The following is a 16,047-nucleotide window of genomic DNA, read 5'->3' as shown; positions in this document are numbered from 1 at the left end:
GGTGCACAGTTGCTAAGACCGCTAAAAGTCCACCCTTGTATCAAGGTGAGTGGGGAAACATTGCTGGTGACGGCGGAAAAACCATGACTGTGCTCTCCGGCAGTCCTCCACTGAATGTCATGAAAAGTCTTCCTTTCCCTTCCTTTTCCTCTCAACAACATTGCTCCACGATGAGCATCGCCAAATATTGTCAAGCAGCTCGCTTAATTCGCACCAATGGAGTAATTATAACATTGCACCACAAATCCGATCTAGGAGTGAAATAAAGTATCCCCACAGTGGGAAAGCTTGCCGTGAAAAGATATGCACACTCCCACAGCAAGTTCTGACATCCAAGGCGGTCTTCCACTTCGCCGCGATATTCTCCCACACGCGGAGGTCGTCGCAGGTCAGAACCGCCGTGGCAGGTGTTTGGTTCTCACGGTGCGCTGGCGCCAGAGAGATGGAAAATGCTCCTCTTCCCAGAGCAATACTTTAAGTAGGCGCCAGACTGTCACACGCGACATCATGAACTCGTAAATAGCCACTGTCTCCCGAACAGGACAACATGTCCGACAGTGTAACTAGAGAGTAACACGTATAGAAAGGAAGCGGCCTCCCGCCCCCTCCCTCCTAAGTCACTGTGTCGTGTTCTGGCCTTAGTTCCGTTAGATGGCAGCAGATGTCAGGTGAGTCGCCTGCTTAGTTTCGGTAGACTGCAGTGAAGGTGCTTCTGCAAAAGCCTCCGTGATGGCTGAGGGTGGTATGGTGGGCAGGCAGAGGGTGGAGCGCGAAAAGCACCTATGCGTGTAGCAAAGCATCTCACAACAACAGACGAGATAAGTTCATCGTTGTACGATAATATGAGAGACTGCTTAATACAGTGGTTGCTGGAAAATTATAAAAAATAATCGATAGGAACACCCTATCAAAATTTTTGACTTTCGCTTATTGTATTGCTGTTCGCTCTCTTTGTCTGTAGCGCAACGCCAGACGCCGGAGAATGACCTGAGGGTTGCCGGTTCGCTCACCTGGCCTCACAGGGATCAGAAAACGGCTTTTGCCACAACTAGGCTTGCCGGTTCGCTCACCTGGCCTCACAGGGAACATAAAACGGCTTTTGCCACAACTAGGCTTGCCGGTTCGCTCACCTGGCCTCACAGGGAACATAAAACGGCTTTTGCCACAACTAACTCATGTCCAAGCCTGCCCGGCTAGCTGCACGGTCTATAGCGCTGCTTCCCGAGGGGAAGGCATGCCGGTCCCCGGCATGAATCAGCCCGGCGGATTAGTGTCGAGGTCCGGTGTGCCGGCCAACATGTGGATGTTTTTTAAGGTGGTTTTCCATCTGCCTCGGCGAATGCGGGCTGGTTCCCCTTATTCCGCCTCAGTTACACTGTGTGCAAACACCATTTCCACGTAAGCGTACACCATAATTATTTTACCACGCAAACATTTGGGCATTTGTGTTTACACTAGTCCGGTGTGGACGTTCCCGGAGGGAGGGGGGGAGGGGATGTCCACTGGAGGCCGAACCGCACAATAACCCTGGGTTCGGTGTGGGGCGGCGATGGAGTGGGAGGAATGCTGTGGACTGTTGTGGGGTTGTGAACCACTGAGGGCTACGGCGGAACGAAGCCTCTCCGTCGTTTCTAGATCCCCTGTTCAATACAATACAATACAGTGCATATCCAAGGGGCACTCGCCGCTACGAAAAAAGAAACAATTATCAGTTGCCCCCAACTATTAATTCTAGTGGCAGACGAACTCTGTCATTCCATCTAATACATTCATTTAATTGCCCTGATTGGGTCGGTATTAACTGAGATGGCTGTATTGCCTGCGTATCTATTATTTAAGTAACAAAGATGAAAGAAAGTTAGCGCAAAGACTTAGTTACTATAACGACATTTTAATAATTTTCTCGATTTTTTGTTTTAATAAAACTATTTTATTTTAGAGCAAATATAATTGTCTATAAATGTGTTATTTGTGATGAAGACAAAACACTTATACGGGTGTATAAGACATGCAGTCATAATATGTAAGCTGGAGTAATCAGTTTATAAAATGTTATCGTTTATTCGTCTTTTGTCTGATATACTTCACTTGTTACTTTTATTTTTACATTTCCTCCTCCTAGCTGCGATCTATTTGGTCTTATGCATGAATGTAAGTTTAGTTCAGTGAGAATAAAACTCACATTTGATGAAACTTTGTCATGTTTTTTTTTTTTATTTTGTTCAAATAACATCCTTATTATGTTGCTGAAAGGGTTTGCTATAGAAGTGCAAGTGAGAATGCGAATAACTGGCTTGTACGACGTATGTTTAACCATCTCTCTGAGATGCTACGAATTTTAGTAATTATTCAGAACCTGCATGCTACTGAACAACACTGGAGCAATTGAGAGATTCGAACCGGATACGGTCTTGAGAATAAGAAACCAAGCCAGTTATTCCCGAAATACATAATATTTCGTGTTCATTGTCAGTTTAACTCGCCGGTTATAGAGCTCAAGAACTACCCCGCAGTTTTCGCATTCATCACATTTCTTACTCTCAGCGGAGTAAGTCATTGATGACACGGAGTAGCGAATACAGCTTGTCACTCGAAATGATTACTTTCGGCACATTCAATTCGTGTCCAACTCTGGTGGAGCTCTAAGTGTTTTTAACATTTAAAATCCTTTTCACAAGTTTCTATTTCCGTAGTAAATTGCTGGTGTCTCCGACAACCCGAGCGTTAAATGGTAGTTTTCAGAACGATCAGTAAATGGTTGAAATACAGTTACTACACTTGATGACCGTAAGTGGACGTGCCTTACCAGCGCGAGCTCGGCTTAAGTACGACAGAGTTGCTGCGTCTACCTGTAGTGGTGTAAGTGCGGCAGTGGATTGGCGATTCAGTTTGGAAGTATTCTGGTACGATAGCGAGTTCAGCTCTTGCAACTTCGGTTTTTATGAGTAATGCCAGCACAGCTATATTAACTGTTAGTCAGTATGCAGAAGCCGAAAATCTGTTCTGGAAAGTGATCCCGTTCACGTAATACCTACAACTCGATACGGTACTACATGTGAGGCGTGTTATTACAACATCAATAATAGCGTTCAGAAACGAAATTAACGAGTAACGAACACTTCGTATCGGGTATGTTTCCTGGGCCGACTCAAGCCGTAAAAATACGGTACTCTAATCTGCCCAGTTGCCTTGTACGGTGAGGAATGTTGGCTCGCAGCAACGACTTGGTGTAATGGAAAACAAAATACGTCAGTGAGCATCTGGCCCCACACTTCGCGACTGTGTGATTATTGACGAAATATGCAGTTGGTACTAAATGGCACGTATCACTGAGAAGATGAGGGAAAGCCTGTCTACGGTGGTGTGGACATATTCGAGTACTTCGAGCACAATAGTAAAACACGGATTTTCGTTGAAAGTCGACGGCAAACTATTGGGAAACAGAGGCAACATTGGCTAGATGTCCTCTGTACAGTCCTCAGCGAGCCGCCATACTGACCAGGCAAAAGAAAGTGTGAAGCGAAGATAGATTGTTCTTGATCCTATTAGTGTGTTTAAAATTAATTGCGACTTTTGACTTTTGGCCCAGCGGATAAGTCTCATCGATATTCCCCAGGTAACACCAATGGTAAGCCGGCTTACCCTACAACGCCGTTTGCGGTTTGATTGGTAAAGCGCCCCTGTTACCATGCAGTGAATAAATAGCCCACGTGTAGTCGCACAGTAGATTCATCTACGCTCGTCAGCTCTCGCTGTGAAATGGAATTTTTGGCGATGACGTGTTCCGCAGTGATCAGGTGTTGCGAACCAGTTTTTTTGTGATGACATTGCTTTAATAACAACAGTACAGCGTGTCTGAACACTGGATTACCTATAGAAAAAGAGCGTCCAAGAACACATTCACTGACTGAAGACATGGAGCCTTGGAAGTGGTACGAGACCATGAATTTGTGTACTCTGCACGCAGTTATTCGGAACTCGAGTGCAATAGTGGCGGTCCGATTTTAGATGTTACAAGGACGCAACAGCTGTGCTGAGGTTTGGGAAGGAGAAGGAGAGGAAGGAAGACGCTGCATCTCGTTCTATATAAAAACTACGGACGAGAAAAGAAGTTACAATTACGGGTAACCAAGATGGACGCATTCTACCATGCTGCAGTGTGCAGACATGTGTACGCTTACTATCAGTGCAAGGAATACCCTGCTTTAAATAAACTTCTTTTCTGCCACAAAGAGGCAGAGCTGTTTAACCGGAGTAGGTCGTCACTTTGAAATTGCCTTCACGAGACCTTGACGGCACAAAAAGTTTCCGTCTTGGACATTTATCGTCGAGAGAAGTGAAAGTGACTCAGTGGTCTAGAAATGCCAATATTTGCGTACCGAGAGGAGAATTTCGTTCGAAGACATTGTGTGGCCGGACGAGACGTGGGTTAATGCGTGTCGTACACTGACAAGTTAGTGAAAGGCTCGCACAGTACGAGTAAGGAGGAGAGCACTGTTACGCAAGGGTGTCAGCGTAATTGTCCTCCACGGCTCTACTTCATTGCAAACTGCTTATTGCTGTTTGGTTCCAGGAAGCAAAGTGAGTGTCATGAGGGAATGAAAGACAAAGTTTGCACAGAGTGGTTTTCATATTCTCCTGTAATATATTCCTGCTAATTCGACAACAGTAATGGACAATGTACCATGCCACTTTCTGGTGATAGATAAAGCTCCAGTAGATCAATGGAAGAAAGCAGGTATTTTGCTCCAGTTGCAAAGAAATTTTCAATCGGATAAAGTTGACGCAGTCATGTATAACGTGTAGTCAATCGAACTTGTAGCGCGGTACAAGCCAAAATCACCACGCTTCCAGGTCGACGAACTAGCTCACGCTGAAGGACATAGTGTTATCTGGCTTTCTCTGTAACCACGCTTATCTGAATCGGAATATATGGGCTCAGGTGAAAGGTAATTCGACACTTAGTAAGGCTGAAATGCTGACAAAAGAAGCCACAGCAAATGTTACCGCAGACGACTGACCTCGAGTTGTTAGCCTTGCCAACAAGGTAGTTGAGGAGACAGGTAGTAGTGAACGACTAACTCCGTTACCATTTCCGGGTTCGAGGACGAGAACAGTGACTATCCATCCTTTAGGGTCACTCCACTTACACCGTTAGTGTATGTATAAAATATTAATTGATTTCACTGTCTGCCGGCCGTGGTGGTCGTGCGGTTCTAGGTGCTCCAGTCCGGAGCCGCGGTGCTGCTATAGTCGCAGGTTCGAATCCTGTCTCGGGCATGGATGTGTGTGAAGTCCTTAGGTTAGTTAGGTTTAATTAGTTCTAAGTTCTAGGGGACTGATGACCACAGCAGTTGAGTCCCATAGTGCTCAGAGCCATTTGAACCATTTGATTTCACTGCCGTGTTCAATATTGTCGTATTTACTTAAGTGAAATAATGTTTGCCTGGCGGCCAGTTAACGGCCGCGACCAAAGGCAGGCGTACACTCATGACCAGCGCAAAACTTCCACATGTCGTCAACCATGTGTCTACATCCTGTACTCTTACATCCAACGGGGGAGACATTTTATTTGACAGTCCCTTGCCGGGTGTCGGCGGATAAATACGATATTGCAGTACTTGTGTTATTCCCAATTACAAAACCAAAGATCATTTGGTCATGCAAGCACAGTCACTACAGTATCGCATGTATCCGCCGAAACGGGGCAGAAGTCTTTCAAGTAAAATGTCTCGCCTTTACGGGGACGTACATAATGAATGAACGAGTACAGGATCTTAAAAATGTGTGTGTCCCCTAAGGAAGCAAACTGCCGAGGTCATCGGTCCCTAGACACACACACTGCTAAATGTAAATATCGTGTGACTAGGGCCTCCCGTTGGGTAGTCCGTTCGCCGGGTGCAAGTCTTTCGATTTGATGCCACTTGGGCGACTTGCGCGTCGATGGGGATGAAATGATGATGATTAGGACAACACGACACCCAGTCCCTGAGCGGAGAAGACCTCCGACCCAACCGGTAATGGAACCCGGGCCCTTAGGATTGACAGTCTGTCGCGATGACCTTTTTTTTGGTGCATTTTGTTCGTTATTCATCGTTGTGTTTGGTCGTTGCGGACGTCACATGACATCCGTTCAAGTTCGTTTGTTGATCCTTCAACTGAGTTTTTTTATTACAGAGACCCAGCAGCTCTCTGACCGAACATGCTGAGTTACCTTGTCGGCTTAATGATGATGAAAGCCGGCTGAAGTGGCTGAGCGGTTCTAGGCGCTTCAGTCTGGAACCGTGCGACCACTACGGTCGCAGGTTCGAATCCTGCCTCGGGCATGGATGTGTGATGTCCTTAGGTTAGTTAGGTTTAAGTAGTTTTAAGTTCTAGGGGACTGATGACCTAAGAAGTTGAGTTCCATAGTGCTCAGAGCCAGCCAATGATGAAAACAGCACAATACCCAGTCCCTGAGTGGAGAATATCGCTCAGCTACCGGGGCGGACCACATGCTACCTACACTAACTTATGTTAAGAACAACACACACACACACACACACACACACACACACACACATACACAAATGCCCGATTGGTTGGTTGGTTGTTTGAGGTTAAAGGGACCAAACAGCAAGGTCATCAGTCCCTTGTTTCAAATAGACTCCATTCTGCTAACGGGACATCTCAGTATAGTCAGAAAAGTAAAACGGAAAAAGGGGAAACGTAAAAGGGCAGTCACGTTGTCATTAGTAAAAACAAATGAGGGAAGTTGGCAAGAGAACGAACCCAACACTATGCTGAAGCAGCATAGGCAAGACCACCTGTGACTTAAAAGGTACAACTGCTATAATGCAGAAAGTACGTATGGGAATAGAAAAACTAACCAAGCCTTAAAAAGAAGGGGTAAAAACAGAGTAAAAGGGAAAGAAAAGAGGATTCCGGTCAGGGAGGTGAATCGGGAATCTCTGAACACTGCCTACAGTGGGAGACACCCAAACACTCACCGCCCTGCCCCAACACCAGAGGGAGATCAAAAACTTTAAAACTGAGAATAAAAACCACTCTCCCGGAGGAAACCTAGAACCAGAGAGACCATGCGGGAATCGTCAGCCAACATCAAAGGTAAAGTGTGGGGGAGTCTGTACTTAGCACGCAGAGCCAAAAGAAGGGGGCATTCAACCAAAATGTGGGCCACTGACTGGAAGGCTCCACAGCCACATAGCGGGGGTGGCTCATCACGCAAAAGGAAACCATGGGTCAGCCTGGTATGGCCAATGCGGAGACGACACAGTGTGGTCGAGTCCTTGCGGGAGAGGCTAAAGGAAGAACGCCATGGGCCTGGATTCACCTTAATGGCACGAAGTTTATTAGACAGTGGAGTAGCCTCCCAAGAATTGGCCCATGACTGTGCAAAGTGGGATTTGATGTGAAGTCGTAAATCCGCTGCAGGAGGGGTTACAGAAAACGGGGGGTAAGTAACTGCTCCCCCAGCCAAACGATCAGCGAGCTCATTACCCGGGATACCCACATGGCCCGGGACCCATAGGAAGTCAATGGAACAAGCAGCACGGTGAAGATCAGCGAGATGGTCATGGATGGCAGAGACCAAGGGACGGCGCGAAAAACACCGGTCAATAGCAGGAAGGCCACTCATCGAGTCCGTACATAACAAAACGCGGTTGTGTTGGGATTGTTTAATAAAGGTAAGGGCCCGGGAAATTGCCATCAATTCCGCAGTAAACACCCCACATGAGGGTGGCAGTAGATGATTTTCCGTTCCAACAAAGGACGTGAAGGCATACCCAACATGATCAGCAGATTTAGAGCCATCAGTGTAAAAAACAACAGCATCCCGAAACTCCCATAAAAGTTGGCGGAAAAAGGAACGGAACACCACCGGGGGGATGGAATCTTTCGGACCGCGGCGGAGATCCATCCGAATTCGAGGCCGAGGAACTAACCAAGGAGGGCGGAGGGGAGGGAGCGAGGAAGACAGGACAAAGAAGGAAGCCGAAAATCACGGTGAAGAGACGCAAGGCGCAGCCCAACCGGTAAACCCGCCCGAGGGCGGGAGTCAGGCGGGCGACGTCCATGGTCTGGGAATAGGATAGAATAGGAAGGATGAGCGGGAGAAGAACGGATAGTAAGGGCATAAGACACCAGAAGCTGGGACCGCCGAACAGAAAGGGGGGGCACCCCAGCTTCAACCAGGAGACTATCAACAGGGCTAGTAGGGAAGGCACCGGTGGCCAAACGGATACCACGATGGTGGACTGGATCCAGCACGTGCAGCGTGGAAGGAGCAGCTGAACCATAAACTTGACAACCACAATCCAAACGTGACAGAACTAGAGCACGATAAAGACGGAGGAGGAGGGAATGGTCCGCACCCCAAGAGGAGTGGGCAAGGAAGCGAAGGACATTGAGTTTACGGAAACATCCTACCTTCAGGAGTCTGATATGGGGCAGCCAAGTGAGCTTGTTGTCGAAAAGAAGACCTAGGAAACGAAACTGTGGAACCACAGGCAATCTTTGTGCAGCGAGATAGAGCTCTGGATCAGGGTGGACCGTAGTACGGCGACAGAAGTGGACCACCCGCGATTTTAAAGGAGAGAATTGAAACCCGTGTGAGAGGGTCAATGCAGAGGCACGCCGTATAGCCACCTGGAGCAGCCGTTCGGCAGATGGCATCGAGGAGGAACTAACCCAAATGCAGAAATCATCCACATACAGGGCAGGGGCGACCAAGGGACCGACAGAGGCCACAAGTCCATCGATAGCAATGAGGAAAAGAAGGACACTCAAGACAGAACCCTGTGGGATGCCCGTCTCCTGGGTCCGTGGAGAACTAAAAGCAGTACCAACTCGAAGTCTCAATGACCGATGGATCAGGAACTGGTGGATAAAAATCGGGAGTGGGCCCCGAAGACCCCACTGATGAAGGGTTAGTAAGATGTGATGGCGCCAGGCCGTGTCATAGGCCTTGCGAAGGTCAAAAAACACCGCAACCAAATGGCGGCGCTGGGAAAAAGCCTGCCGAACTGCGGATTCCAAGCGAAGCAAATGATCGATTGGAGATCGTCCCTCTCGAAAGCCACACTGGTAAGGGGACAAGAGATCCCGAGATTCGAGGACCCAAGTGAGCCGACAGGCTACCAGCCGTTCAAGTAACTTACAACCAACATTGGTCAAACTAATTGGCCGATAGCTGTCAACAGATAGGGGGTTCTGACCAGGCTTAAGGACAGGAACCACAATGCTATCCCTACACTGAGAAGGGAAGTCACCCTGGAGCCAGATACGGTTAAACACCCTAAGAAGATAGCGCCGTTGTGGAGCACTGAGATGTTGAAGCAGCTGGTTATGAATGGAATCTGGGCCAGGGGCCGTATCATGAGAAGAAGATAGAGCAGAAAGAAATTCCCATTCAGTGAAAGGTTCGTTGTAAGATTCTGACTCACAAGTGGTGAAATATAAGGTGACAGCTTCAGCCTGCTGTTTTTGATGAAGGAAAGCAGCTGGATAGGAGGCCGACGCTGATGCCACTGCAAAATGGGTCGCAAGATGTTCTGCGAGAACTAATGGGTCCGTACAAATGCCATCTGGGAGGTGAAGGCCTGGGAGGGTGGACTGCCGATGGCAACCTTGGAGAGAGCGAAGTGTAGCCCATACCCGTGACAAAGGGACAGTGGAACCAAGGGAAGAAACGAATCGTTCCCAACATATCCGCTTGCTCTGTTTGATTAAATAACGGGCTTTAGCGCGAAGGCGCTTAAAGGTAGAAAGGCTGGCTACAGATGGGTGCCTCTTAAAGTGTTGCAAAGCTCGACGGCGATCACGGATGGCAATGGCAATGGCCGTACTCCACCACGGGACTTGCCGACGACGAAATTGTCCAGATGAGCGCGGGACAGCAAGGTTAGCAGCGCGAACAATCGCGTCAGACACGTCACGTAGGACGTCATCAACACAACCCGACAAAGAGGGAGGAAACTCGACCTGTGCAGTATATAGAGGCCAATCGGCGCGGTGGAAAGACCAACGAGGTAACCTGTCCATCGGGGAGCGGGAAGGGAGCGTGATAATCAACGGGAAATGGTCACTATCACAAAGGTCGTCGTGTGGCGACCAGTGTAATGAAGGGAGGAGAGAGGGAGAAGAAAGAGAAAGATCAATGGCAGAAAAGGTACCATGACCAGCACTGAAATGAGTAGGGGAGCCATCATTAAGAAGGCACAGGTCGTGGTCTGCAATAAATTGGTCTATAAGAAGACCTCGTCTAGATGGAAAGGCACTGCCCCACAAAGGATGATGAGCATTAAAATCCCCAAGGAGGAGGAAGGGAGGAGGAAGTTGCTGAAGAAGGGTGGTTAAGGCAGCAGGTGTAAGAGTCCTGTCAGGAGGGAGATAAAGATTGCATACTGTGACTGCAGAGTCTAAGTGGACCCTAACAGCAACCGCTTCCAATGTAGTTTGGAGAGGAATCCACGTGCTAGCAATGTCTGTACGGACCAACGTACAAACGCCACCAGAAGCCCGCAAGGGTCCGACCCGATTTCGACAGAAAACACGGAACCCACGGAGGGTCGGTGAGTGAGCATCAGTAAAATGAGATTCCTGGAGAACCACACAAGCTGCTGAGTAGGACGAAAGAAGGGATTTCAATTCCGGAAGGTGACGATAGTAGCCATTACAATTCCATTGGAGAACCACAGAACGATGGTTTAAATGAGGGCTGAACACGCTAAATCCAGTCATACCGCCGGGTCCCCACCCGTCACCGACAAGGAGGGGGTGACATCCATAAACGACAGGTCAGAATCCGGTTGTGAAGTCGGGGAAGGGACCTCCGGTGACACCAGAGGCTCTTTGTCCCGGGACTTATGTTTCTTCTTCTTTTCAGGCTGAGATCGAGGAGGGCTGTGTGGCATAATGGAGCCAGCTGCAGCAAGATCAGGAACAGAAAGAGACCGGGCGACCTGGGGGCCGATAGACCGCGGCTCTCGCGGTCGCCGCGCTGCAGCAGACCTTTGACCTGGAAGATGCCGGGAAGGGGCATCCCGGGAGAGGCGCCCTTGACCGGCAGACGCCGAAGGAGTGGGACACTTCTCCGGCTGGGGAGGGGGAGCAGCGCCCAAAGGAGAAGGTGTGGGAGCCGCAGGGCAGGGGGGAAGGAGAGGGGTCCGGGATGGGGGTAAGGAAGGGGGAGGAAGGGATGAAGATGTAACCAAGGCGTAACTAGATGTCATGGACACAGGGTGCAATCGTGCATATTTCTTACGGGCCTCTGTGTAGCTTAAACGATCAAGAGACTTATACTCCTGCATCTTTTTTCTTTCTTATAGACTGGGCAATCTGCTGAACGTGGAGAATGACTACCATGACAATTTACACATACAGGAGGGGGAACACAGGGACTCCCCTCATGGAGTGGACGTCCACAGTCACCACAGAGAGGGTCCTGGGAACAGCGAGAAGACATGTGGCCAAAACGCAAGCACTTAAAACACCGCATAGGAGGTGGGATGTACGGCTTCACATCACAGCGATAGACCATAATCTTAACTTTCTCAGGAAGGGTATCCCCTTCAAAGGCCAGGATAAAGGCACCAGTATCAATACGATTATCTTTAGGACCCTTCTGAACACGCCGAACAAAGTGAACACCCCGCCATCCGAGATTGTCCCGAAGTTCCTCATCAGTTTGAAGGATGAGGTCTCTGTGAAAAATCACACCTTGTACCATATTTAGAGACTGGTGAGGGGTAATGGACACGGGAATTGTGCCAAGATGGGTACAGGCACGAAGGGCCGCAGATTGGGCAGCCGAAGCAGTTTTTATCAGCAACGAACCCGACCGCATCTTGCTCAGGGAGTCCACTTCGCCGAACTTGTCTTCAATGTGTTCCACAAAGAATAAAGGTTTGACACTGGTGAAAGTATCTCCATCAGTCCTGGTGCAAACTAGATAACGGGGGAAAGGTTTTGCCCCTAGACGACGGGCCTGACCCTCCTCCCAGGGGGTAGCCACGGAAGGGAAGGCCGAAGGGGCAAGAGAAGCAGCACTTGAGGAATCAGTACCACGCAGAGAGACGGCCGCAGAAGAGCGGCCAGAGTTTTGGACCCGTATGCGTTTCATCTGCATAGCGTCCGCCCTGATACCACCCACTCCGATCAGGGGCTCTCCTCACGGGCGCCACCCAGCCACAGCAAGGGCCGTCTGGCACGGCGGCCATTGCCGGGAGTTCCGATGCTCCAGGATGACGAGCAACCACTCCAAGGCATGCATGAGGAGGTCACAGCTCAGGTATCAGAAGTGTGATCCCTGTGCGTTCAGGGGGCTCAACCAAAAGGGTACATAGCGACCCCACCACACGGGCTGGCTACCGTGCTGGCTATGCACCCTAGCATCAGACAACGACGTAAAAGAAAAGGTGGAATGTACTAGGAGGGCACACGTCGGAGACACTAGGTAAGGTGCTCTTTCCCAAATGGCTCACACTACGGAAGAGAAATTTTGGAATGGAGGTCAAACCCCAGAGGGGGACCAAGGAATGCCAAAAGGAGGAGATGATTACGCAACAAAGCCGGAGTGTAAAACCAACAGAACCAGGAGGATAGCGGGGGCCAACATAAGCAAGGACACCAGTAGAGGGAGAGGAGAGGAGAGGGCGAGGGGAAAGGGGTATGGAGGGGAAAGGAGGGGAAAGGAAAGGAAATGCAGCCCGGGAGAGAAAGAAGGCTGCAATGGCTCGGGGCCCCGTGCTCGCCACGCACGTATCCACAAAAGAGTTGTGGACCCCCTGGGGGGACAAATGCCCGAGGAAGGACTCGAATCTTCGGCAGGACGGGAGTACAGGATGTAGACGCATGATTGACGACATATGGAAGTTTGGGTCTGGCCGTGATCCGCATTCGGATATCCATATGGTAAGGCGACCGCTTGCGACACGGTGGATATCCGGGTTCGAGTCCCATCTGTCACAAACTTTCATTGTCGTTATTCCATTATACAGTTGGTGGTAGTCTATATTCGCAACTGCGAATACTATTAATGTGTTTTAGACAGCTGTAGTCCCCGCAGTGCTTGTCCGAAGGAACTTTACATCATAATTCGGAATAACACAGGCAGTGCAATATCGTAAAGGTAGGCGTGGGATTATCGTCGCCAGCTGGGGCGTTTAGCACGCTCCGGCAGCTACGTTTCCCTTCATTTGCTCCGGACCGAAACGTCAAATGTCACAACTTATTTTAAACGCACTGTATATTGCGATAACTCCGCTAAGGAAGAAGAAGAAGTACAAATCTTATAGAAAAACCGAGCAAATGCAATACGAAATGTAGACATTACTTTTACGAAGCTAATCTCCTGGCGCTATCATAATAGCTGTGCAATGTCGGGAGCATTACGACGCGATCACGACCGCTGACTACGAGGCAGTACGGCGCTGAGAGTGTGCCGCCCAGGCGTGGCCGGGACTCCCTGTGGGGTGCGTAAACAGCCCATTAAAGCTGGGCCCACGCCGCCCCACCCCTCCACTGCCCCTGCTGTCGGGGCGACCGCAGTTTACAGCACTTGCTGCCGACCAGTAATGACGACGCTCGGCTATTAGCGGCTGCGATGGTGGGCCGCGGGATCGATACCCGCGGTGGGCGGCAGGTGGTCCGCTCCGGTGTGGCAGTGCACGGGGTCCCTGACCGCGGGATGCCGCAGCGGGCGGCTGGCGGCAAGGCTGCCGGTGGAGGCGCGTGCGCTGCGCTTGGTATTTGGCACGCCTGTATGCGATGTGGAGCTGTAAAATCAACGACTAATCTTGGTACCGTATGTACTAGGTATTACCAACTAGCATACGTGTTACAAAATATTCGTCACTCGTTACTTTCGTAGCTGAGCGTGACTACTGATATAACCATTACACACATGTCCTTTTTTCCTTAATACACTGACTGACCAAAAAGTGAAGCATCTGCAATGCGCGAAGAAAACGAAATGAAACTTCCGAGGTTGAAAGGTACATAATGTTATTTTTGTGATGACAAAATCAAGTCATGATGAAATGAAACAGAAATTCCGACATCAGTTGCAGTGCAATCTGGCACTGAAATGAATTCAATGGCTAGAGAAAATTTGTGCCGAACTGAGACTCGAACTCGGATTTCCTCCTTTACCTGAGTGGTCGCTTTAATCGCTTCAGTTATCCTAAGCAGCTTCCCATCAAAACAAAATTCCTAGATCGTCGAACACTACTTTCTTAGCCCCCCCCTCTTTCCCATATTCACTGCTCGCAGCCACACGCTGATTACCTCAAGAGTTCGGGAGAGACAGTGGCCGTCACGTTGAATATATTTATATTCACTGCTCTTCAGCTGTACATATATGTGATGAAATTAAATGGAAATTCGGACATCGGGCCCAATCGGGCACTGAATTAAATTCAATGGCGACAAGTGAATATTTTTGCCAGACGTGTATAAAAATCGAGTCAGGTCTACAAATAACTTGGCAATATGAGCTCATCTACATAGATACTCCGCAATTCACAGTATGGTGTGTGGTGGAGGGTACCGTGTACCACTACTAGTCATTTCCTTTCCTGTTCCACTCCCAAATACAGTGAGGGAAAAACGACTATCTATGAGGGATATTCGGAAAGTAAGTTCCGATTGGTAAAGAAATGGAAAGCACTGTGAAAATCTAATAAAGCTTTGCTCATATGTGTTCGACAGTGTCTCTAGTATGCCTATCGATTACATCAATTCGCTCTTTTCAGTTCTGTGTGCATGGAGAGCACATACAGATGCGCAGAAAATAGTATCTCCCGCCAACTATGAGGTCCTGATGAGAGATTTCGCCTGATGTTATGCAGCCCACATTACAGAACTGTCATACAGTTTTATAATTTTTCCTTCGGGTGCATCTACATCTACATCTACGTGATTACTCTGCTATTCAGAATAAAGTCCCTGGGAGAAGGTTCAATAAACCACCTTCAAGCTGTCTCTCTACCGTTGCAATCTCGAAAGACGCGCGGGAAAATCCAGGACTTAAATTTTTCTGTGAGAGCCCTGATTTCTCTTATTTTATCAAAAATGGTTCAAATGGCTCTAAGCACTATGGGACATAACATCTATGGTCATCAGTCCCCTAGAACTTAGGAACTACTTAAACCTAACTAACCTAAGGACATCACACACATTCATGCCCGACGCAGGATTCGAACCTGCGACCGTAGCAGCAGCGCGGTTCCGTCTTATTTTATCGTGATGATCATTTCTCCCTATGTAGGTGGGTGACGGACTTGATAGCCATTTCATGTGCTTCCTTATGAATTTAAAGACGTTAATAGAATTTCAAATCCGCACTGCAATTACACTGCATTCTCCTACCGCCCGAAATTTGTGAAAATGAACTTACAGGAACTGATTTGCAACTTGAGTTATGCGGCCCCTTTGTGGTAGGTATTAGGTAGTGGTTTCATCAATGCTGCTTTACACTGCCTATCGTGTATCTACTACTGCAGAATGAACGGACGTCGGAAGGAAGAACTGTAGGTGAACCGTTCGATGAAAGTGACAGGGTCAAATGGCTCTGAGCACTATGGGAATTAACATCTGAGGTCACCAGTCCCCTAGAACTTAGAACTACTTAAACCTAACTTACCTAAGGACGTCACATACATCCATGCCTGAGGCAGGATTCGAGCCTGCGACCGTAGCAGTCGCGCGGTTTCGGACTGAAGCGTCTAGAACCGCTCGGCCACCACGGCCGGGTGAAAGTGACAGAGAGAGAGAGAGAGAGAGAGAGAGAGAGAGAGAGAGAGAGAGAGAGAGAGTAAGGAGACAGCAGAACGTCCCAACGTCCCCGCTCCGCCGCAAGCCGAAAGTGTTGATATGTGCAAATAAAATGTGGTGATGACTGCGGATTCTGCTATTTAATTCAAAAAGAAGGAATCATCGCAAACACGAGAATTTGCACCATGTAGTCAGAACAGGCGCTACCGTCAGATTCGTGGAGTGTCATGTTCCTTTCAGCCCATATTTTATCTAACGAGCTGTTGAAAT

This window comes from Schistocerca piceifrons, chromosome 3, assembly GCF_021461385.2.
Source record: "Schistocerca piceifrons isolate TAMUIC-IGC-003096 chromosome 3, iqSchPice1.1, whole genome shotgun sequence".
NCBI lineage: Eukaryota > Metazoa > Arthropoda > Insecta > Orthoptera > Acrididae > Schistocerca > Schistocerca piceifrons.
The sequence above is the reverse complement of the archived record's forward strand: the minus strand, read 5'-3'. Positions refer to the sequence as shown.